Below are 9,048 nucleotides of genomic sequence, written 5' to 3'. Positions count from 1 at the left end.
GACGTTTCAATTACTAGCCCAGTCAATCTACCGAATCCCGTAAGAGTTTGGGCAATGTGAGTGCATCGATACTGAAGAAGATCGTTGGCCGGTACCTTATTTATAGGATATGTCGATGGTCATACCATATAAATCCGAAAGAAAAGATACCATTGGTGATCTTGCAGCTCTCGAAGAATGAAATTACAGTGACATGCAAACTTTTACCTGCTTACAGGCGTTGTCCGAAAGAACAGATACCCTCTTCATATAGATAAGACTTACCGGCCAATGATCTTCTTGAGTGCGGGTGCACACACATTGCTCGAACTCTTACGGGAATCGGTAGAGTGACTGCCGCGAGTAATGAGTGTAGTGGGGAGGTGCACTACAGATGTAATGTGCGGACAGTAGGTTCGAAATGTGGGTCTCATGGGGAGCGGGTCAGAGACCAGGCCCTGCAGTCGCACTATCCTCTGTGTCCTCGAGTGCTCTGACGGATAGAGCGTCTGCCATATAAGCAAGAGATCTCGGGTTCGAGTCCCGGTCGGGGCACACATTTTCAACGCCTGTAAGCAGCTAAATGTCTGGATTTCATTGTAATTTCATTCTTCGAGACCTGCAAGATCACCAATGTCTGAAAGAACAAACACCCTCTTCATATATTTTCAGGTATGGCCCAAAACAAGAAGAAACTGTTTGGTAGACATGAGCTCTAAAATGCGTACCTAAAGAGAAGAGATACGTTTCATAGCAGCGAAGAGGAGGAAGTGTTCACAGCTGTTAAGGTATGCATTTCAGAGCACATATTTAGTAGACATTTTTTCTTGTTTGGGTCCATACTAACTAGCCGGCCGATGCGGTCGAGCGGTTCTAGACACTTCAGTCTGGGACCGCGCGACCGCTTCGGTCGCAGGTTCGAATCCTGCCTCGGGCATGGATGTGTATGATGTCCTTACGTTAGTTAGGTTTAAGTAGTTCTAAGTTATAGGGGACTGATGACCTCAGATGTTAAGTCCCATAGTGCTCAGAGCCATTTGAACCATTTTGATCCATACTAACTCCTCCAATAATATGGAATTCCGAGGAGCTTGCAGTCGAAGAGAACTGTTTCAAAGTATCGAAGATGGCCAAGGGCTCATAGCGTTTATGGTAAAGATTTCAGACCCGATGTTTACCTGACATTTTTTCTTGATTTGCTCCATACCACCAGCTGTGAAATTCGCCTACGCTATAATCCTAGCAAGAACAGTAACGGTACATGTACTCCACTGTTAGGGATATCAGAGCGATTTTCGCTTGTTGCTTTCAACTTAGTTTCCAGATCACGGTTCCTTACCTCAGATTGATACATTTACCTTCTCCGTCATCACTGAGGCTTTATTTCATCATCTTGAAATCATCCTTTACCGTATTGTGAAACAGTTGTGTTAGTCACCATCGAGACAAACGTTAGAGATGGCAATATTTATAGCCAAACATGGGATGGACGTACTTTTGAAAATTGCGTTGAAGAATTCCCACCAACTTTACTTCTTCTGAGATCTCAGGCTTTCCCAGCGAATATGCTGTATCCAAGGTTCTCGGGTGTCCAGCCGGATCCGTTCGTCAAAGTTCCACGATATTTCGGCGGATAACCGTTCCGCCATCATCAGGTGGTGCTGATGGAATGATCTGTCTGCGCTGTGTCCGTGGTATTTATGGCCGCGAGGTGCCGAGTTGTACCCCGGCGCGGGCGGCCGGCGGGGTGCCGCGTGGTGGGAGGGGTGGGGGAAGCTGCAGCCACGCCCGGTGGTAGGCGCAGTCCATCTCCGTCCGCCGTGGCGAAAGGATCTCGCGTCCGCTCGTGCCGTTGCTCTTTGATGGTGTTTAATAACGGTTTCCAGGCCTTGCTAAGTTGAAACCCGGTATCCCTGTTGATGAGGTTATCTGTTACTGGAATTTCTATGGCCTCCTTGTAGATACTGTCCCAGTAGGCACTTGCGGCAGTCAGAATTTTTGTCTCTTCGAATTTCGCTGTGTGTCCGGTTTCAATGCAGTGTTCTGCTAGGGCCGAATGGCTGGGTTGGCGTAAGCGGGTGTGATGTTCGTGTTCTGTGCATCGGTCCTCGACCGTGCGAACTGTTTGGCCGATATAGGATTTGCCACAGCCGCACGGGATTTTGTATACGTCCGCTTTCTTCAGCCCTACGTCATCTTTTGCCGTTCCTAGTAGGTTACGAACCTTGGCTGGTGGCCGGAAGACTGTGTCAATCTTGTGTCGCCTTAACAGTCTCCCTATTATTGACGACACGTTGCCAGAAAACGGCAGAAAGGCCAGAGCTTGCTTTTCTTCTTCGGGTTGTTCTTCATCTCGGTTCTTGCTGCAGTTCTGTTGTCGGAAGGCCCTTTGGATTTGGCGGTTGCCATATCCATTCTTGCGGAACACGGTCTCCAGGTGTTTGAGCTCCGTTGTCCTGTTCATCACAGATCGAGTGTGCTCTGTGTACCAAGGTGTTGAGCATTCGATTAAGCTGCGCCGGATGGTGGCAGCTGGACGCATGTAGGTACAGGTCAGTGTGTGTGTGGGCTTTCGGTACACACTGTGACCCAGTGGGCCATCAGACCTACGTTCCACTAGGACATCAAGAAAGGGTAGTTTTCCATCTTTCTCAGTCTCCATCGTGAACTGAATGTTACTATGGACCGAATTTAGATGTTGCAGAAATATCTGTAGCTGTTCCTGTCCATGTGGCCAGATGACGAACGTGTCGTCCACGTAGCGAAAGAAGCATACAGGTTTCAGTTCGGCGGCTTCCAGTGCTTCCTCTTCGAAACTCTCCATGAACAGGTTGGCCACCACTGGGGAGAGCGGGCTGCCCATGGCTACTCCGTCGGTCTGCTCGTAGTATTGACCGTTCAAGACAAAGTACGTCGATGTTAACACGTGCCTGAACAGTTGTGTCAGTTGAGGCCCGAATTTCTCACTGATTAAGTGGAGAGAATCTTCCAGCAGGACACGTGTGAATATTGAGATGACATCGAAGCTGACCATGATGTCGGATTCTTGTACTGTCATCTCCTTCAGGCGGCCAATGAAGTCCGTCGAGTTCCGGATATGGTGCGCACATTTCCCCACATAAGGTCTTAGCATGCCCGCTAAGTGCTGCGCCAAAAGATACGTCGGTGCCCCTATGTTGCTGACTACTTCTTCTGTTTATGCCTAAGATGCTTTCTCTGACGGGGCAACACCCCGTTCGGTTCCTGACGGAGTGAATCCTGCCTGCTTGCGGACACAGGGGACACCTGTGACAGAGCCGGCGAGGGCGCGGATCAACGACACTGAACCACCGACCCAGGCGCGTGGCGGCGATTTACTGAGCACAATAAGAGCCGCCCCCGCAGGTCGCAGCCGGCCGGCGGCCTTTGTGCTTCGGTTCGCGGCCGCCATTGTCTCCGCGGCGCTGCGAGGATTAACCGCCGCGGCGTGCCGGCCGGCACCTCCTGACGCGCTGCCCATTCAGACGTCACAGAGGCCGCCGGTGTTGGTAGTGGAGGCGGCGGGGGGGGGGGGGGGGGCGCAGGGCGCATCCCGCGGGCCGTGTCGGCGCCCGTACACGCGCCGCGACAAATTCCACGGACCAAGGCTCCCCTTTAATCCTCCCACGCCTTCCGTTGAATCACAGCTGAGGTAGTCTCGATAGTCTTCTTCAGAGTTAAACATTAGGGTCATTCGTGATCATTATATTAGGGAATATAATGTTACGAGGCACGTAGAATATTAATAAAAGATTACATAGATAAATGCATTCAACATCTGTATATAGTCTCCGCAAGCCACTATACGGTGCCTTCACAAAAATAGTCACCTCAAGGTCATTCCCAGCACTGCCAGTTGGTGATAATTTCAAATGTTACTAAATATTCAGAAAAATGATATTACACATCTCTATTTTTTATATAGAATATAACTGAGTACATTTTAAATGAAAGTTCTTTCCAGATGCCACAAAAAAAATAAAATAAAACAAAAAATAGCCTTACAAGAAATTTTGAAGAAAAATACTTTTTTTTTTTTTTTTTAATTCAACCTGTGGAAGAAAACAGAACCGGTGACATGTTATGACTGAAGATAGTATATGAACGTTCTCAAAGTTTATAAATGCATATGATGCAGTTTTTATTGAGAAAACATAAAAGTAATTCGAGAAAAGAAGTGAATACTGTTCCGCCTGTGCAACGAGAAATGTCGTTGCTGATGAATTCGAGTTCAGTTGGGCATTGATGAAACTTTAAGCGAGGATATTATTAAGTAAATTGTGAAATTACTTTTATGAAAGCGTTTTATTTGTGAGTGACTTCGTGCGCTGCAGTGCACGAATACTTGCATGCCACCAACAGGATTTTAGTTCTGAAAGCTCGCCTTAATAATGACGACCAAAAATACTCCCCACCTTCCAAAAAAAAATTTATTTGCAGCTCTTACTGACGCTCCGTCACTGTACCCATCACCCAAATCGCCAATGTACTCAATACAAGAGGATCTGTAGGTACTTTCAGTCCAGTATTTATTTTGCCATCGACCAAAATATACTTTACGACGTGATCTTATGCTACCCACCTTCTATTCAAGTCTGCTATCAGATTGTTGTCCTCAGCATGCATTAAGAGCATTTTACACAAAACTTTGTTCTTTCGGCTGCAATGTCTATACATTCCATCAAAAACTTTTGTCCATCATAACACTCTCTGAATCTAAAACCAAGAGACCATAGACGACAAACTGCAAAGGTCTCTGAGCTAGAACAATAAATTTTTACGGGAAAGTACCTAGTATTTTTTTCATCACTCACCACTCCTGATTTAAATAATGAAAACTGTACCAGTTAATTAATTTTTTTATGCTTAGCACAACGCGTTTCGAGAGTTTATTCTCATTTTCAAGTGCATTTGTGCATTTGTTTACATGAGTACGTTTGGTGATGTTTGGATGTGTGATTTTCAGCCTCTCTGGCGCCTTGTTGAAGTCAGACTGCAGTCGGAAAATCAGACGAAATGAATCTCTGAGTGTTTTTAAACGCTAATATTATGAATGGTGTTATTGTTTGACTACTTACAGGTATTGTGCATCCTCCACTACACAAAATATCACACACGCTAATCATCATTTACACTGTTTATTCACGCAACATGCTATAAAGATATTGCGACACTATGGCTCCACGAAGAGTTTTTACACGCTCAGAATTGTTAGTGTTCATGGATTACATTACGTACATTTATAAGATTCTAAACTATAGTATGTATTTTCACCATTATTGACTACTAAATTATCGATTACTTTATTTATAAAGACGAAATATACATATTAATGCAAATTGTTACCGTTATGATATGTACAGTCGTGGACAAAACGAGCGAGACCCCTCGCCTTTTCGTTGTGCTGATCCGCACGGCTTTAAAGTCTGCTACACAGCATAACAGGCAAGGCGACGAAGTGCTACCAACATACTATGCACAGGCGTGAAATTGACAAACTATCTGAACTTTTTTAGGCTGCTTTCAATAATTTGTAAGACTATATTAATGCTGATTAGTGTGTCAAATTTATTATTATTATTTTTTTTTTTGTCATTAGTCTACTGAGTGGTTTGATGCAGCCCGCCACGAATTCCTTTCCTGTGCTAACCACTTCATCTCAGAGTAGCACTTGCAACCTACGTCCTCAATTATTTGCTTGACGTATTCCAATCTCTGTCTTCCTCTAGAGTTTTTGCCCTCTACAGCTCCCTCTAGTACCATGGAAGTTATTCCCTCATGTCTTAGCAGATGTCCTATCATCCTGTCCCTTCTCCTTATCAGTGTTTTCCACATATTCCTTTCCTCTCCAATTCTGCGTAGAACCTCCTCATTCCTTACCTTATCAGTCCACCTAATACCTAAGTACAACACGTAAATATAAGACAGAACTGAAAGAAGAAACGCTAATTGGTATGAACTGTACCAAAAAAAAATGAATTTCAACTTATCGAGATAACATAACTGTTTTAGTAAGACAAAGAACCCCAGATCGTTACGAATTAGCAAAATATTATTCGCATTCGGCCGCGAAACGGTCTGTGTCAACGTTCAGACCAGTCATACTGGATTACCGTTGCTGACCTACCATGAAAGTGTGCAAATTTAGCAATGCGTGAAGATTCATAACGAAATTCAGTTTAAAATCATTCAGTGGCACACTTAAGTCAATTCCATTATTGACAGAAGCGGAAAAAGTAGGCAGTAACATGTACGAAAACCTACAAGAGTGTCATATTGACATCCACAGGGCGCCAGTACAGAAAAGGTAGTGATAAAACGTATTGGGGGCACGAGAATTTCTTAAAATTGCTTTACTGATATTTTACCTGCTTCCATCGAGATTAGAACCGAAAACAGACCAGACCTTCCTTTCACTACGCTAGCAGACAACCCAGGCAAACAGCCCTCTATTATTACCCCAGACATGAATAACCCGGCAATTTCGGAATGAAAATGGCAAAGTGGTCTGCAGTTTCTGTTGCATAGAGCTTTCTGGACTCAAAAACATGAATTTCCTCCTTTATGTCACCGCTTATGTGACAATCATTCGGGATGTTTATCGAAATAACAAAATACTGTTATTAGAGAGTAAATTTAGTAGGATAATTCTGCACTAGCCCAGGAAATAAACGGCTACATGGCTACCAAACGTATTCTACACTGTTTCGAATTCTCTACTAGACTCGCCACAGCCAGAAAACGTTCATTAGCCGAAGTGATTCTTAAGCTAGCTAGCAATGGGAATTTTTGCACTTCTAAAACGCGGTATCAATAATACTGGGATGTGAATTACCAATGGTATAGGATTCTATTTGCATTCCTGTAAACGTGATTTGTATCGAAAGCGTAGCAACGATTAATATGCTGATGTATCGACTGCAACTAGAACATTTCGAATAAAGAGTAGGGCGTGTTATCTATGCGGCCCTCATCATCAGTAGCTGTCGTAGCTGTTTTCGTTGTTAGGATTTCGTCACCTAAAACGCGTAAAAACAGAACCCTACTAGTCTCACTTTCTTGACCGTCTATCGGTCTACCCAACCCTTAAATCCCGTTTATCTCCAGAACGGGTGGACATAAGAAGCGGAAATGTATCGCACTTCTTGCGGTAACCGGTCCCTTGGTGGTGCAAAAAAGTGAGCTTCTATGCCAACGCAATCTAAAGATACGGCCGTTTATGTAAAGAAAATCCACGCGAAACGTCAAAAAATGGCTTCAAGAACTATGCGACCAAACTGCTTAGGTCATCAGCCCCTAGACCTAGAACTACTTAAACCTAGCTAGCCTAAGGACATAACAGACAGCTATGCCCGAGGTAGGATTCCAACCTGCGACTGAAGCAGCCGTGCGGTTCGTGACTGAAGCGCCTGGAACCGCTCGGCCACCGCATCCGGCGAAACCCTATTCAACTCATGTATAATGATAATATATACTGTCTAGTGACGATAAACTGTATTCGCCGGCAACTCAGATCGTTTGATCACGGAACTTTTACGAAGCTGCATTCAAACTTTGTTCGAAGTCGTCTGCAATATCCATTTATAAACACTCTCGGAACGTCGTATGCGATATCCATTTCTGAAGACGCTGGCAGATACTGCAGTACCATAACAGGTAGGTAAGAATTTATTGTTATTGGTCCATGCTTGACACTTTATTTCAATATCAATTTAACGCCTCTAGGTGTTCGTATATGGTTGAAACTAATGAACAAAAAGTAAACAAACAGCAAACAACTTCGATATTCAAATCAAATGAAAGTCACATGTCGCAATTGCAACATAATTTCGTTGTTACATCTACATGGCTAAATCAACAGGATTTCTTTGCAATCCAGACTTACGTGCCTGGCAGTGTGCGGGAAAAAGGACCACTTAAATCTTTTCTTGCGAGCCTTGAATTACATTATTACTATGGTTTCTTCCTGTGTAAGTTCCCGAGGCAATAATGTTTTGGCACTCAGAACAGATGTTGGTGATTGAAATTTCGTGAAAAGGTCTCGCGGCAACGAAAAACGCTTTTCTTTTCATGAATGTCACCCCAACTCGATTATCAAATCTGGGTCCCTCTCTCCCCTATTTCGTGACATTACAAACCGTGCTACCATTCCTTGGACGTTTTTGCATGCACAGTCAATCACGTCTGTCAAGGATATTATAGCAGTGGACGGACAAACGAAGTGTAGGCAGTGTTTTCAGTTGGCCTGTTGCGTATTCTTAGTGTGCGGCCAATAAAACGCAACCATTCGTTTGTCTTCCCCACAAAAGTATGTTTTCGATCGTTCCAGTTCAAGTTTTACTGGGTACTGAGATGAACTGACAGTGCTTCGTCTTGTGTTTTGTCATGTAACCGAAAGTTAATTATTGTTATTGGACGCAGCTTTCGTGTTTAATGTATTCCTCATTCAACAGAGTACACTCCTCGTACACCACACATAGCTGTTTCAAAGAATTCAATTGTTACTGAAGTTACCAAGTTGCAGTGGTCATCTTAACTTTATATGACGGTAGTATCTGTTCCCGAAAGAACAGTTACCGTGGATGACCATGCAGCTTTACTAGAAATGAAATGATAATTAAATGGACACCCTAGCTGCAAACAGGCGTTGATGTACTTCATTGGGGACATATTGAAAATGTGTGCCCCGACCGGGACTCGAACCCGGGATCTCCTGCTTACATGGCAGACGCTCTATCCATCTGAGCCACCGCGGGCACAGAGGACAGTGCGTCTGCAGGGACTTATCCCTTGCACACTCCCCGTGATATCCACATTCCCAACATGTCCACACCACTACATTCGTAGTGCGCCTAATAGATGTTTGCCCATCATACTCATTACTCGTGGCAGATTAATCTACCAAGTCCCGTACGAGTTCGGGCATAGCGTGTGCGTTCGCACAAAAAGGTCAATGGCCGGGAAGCCATATTTTAACTATATATGACGGTAGTATCTGTTTCCGGAAGAACAGTTACCGTGGATGACCATGCAGCTTTGCTAGAAATGAAA

General features: G+C 44.3%; 1 non-coding gene across 1 annotated transcript; it reads right to left on the bottom strand.

The window, feature by feature from the left end:
• Positions 1-8,679: 8,679 nt before the first annotated feature.
• On the bottom strand, positions 8,680-8,754 carry Trnat-ugu. The gene has a single exon. It is a non-coding gene; the product is annotated as a tRNA-Thr (tRNA).
• Positions 8,755-9,048: the final 294 nt, after the last annotated feature.

This window comes from Schistocerca americana, chromosome 5 (genome assembly GCF_021461395.2).
Source record: "Schistocerca americana isolate TAMUIC-IGC-003095 chromosome 5, iqSchAmer2.1, whole genome shotgun sequence".
NCBI classification, from domain to species: domain Eukaryota; kingdom Metazoa; phylum Arthropoda; class Insecta; order Orthoptera; family Acrididae; genus Schistocerca; species Schistocerca americana.
This window is presented reverse-complemented; position numbering and strand designations above follow the sequence as displayed.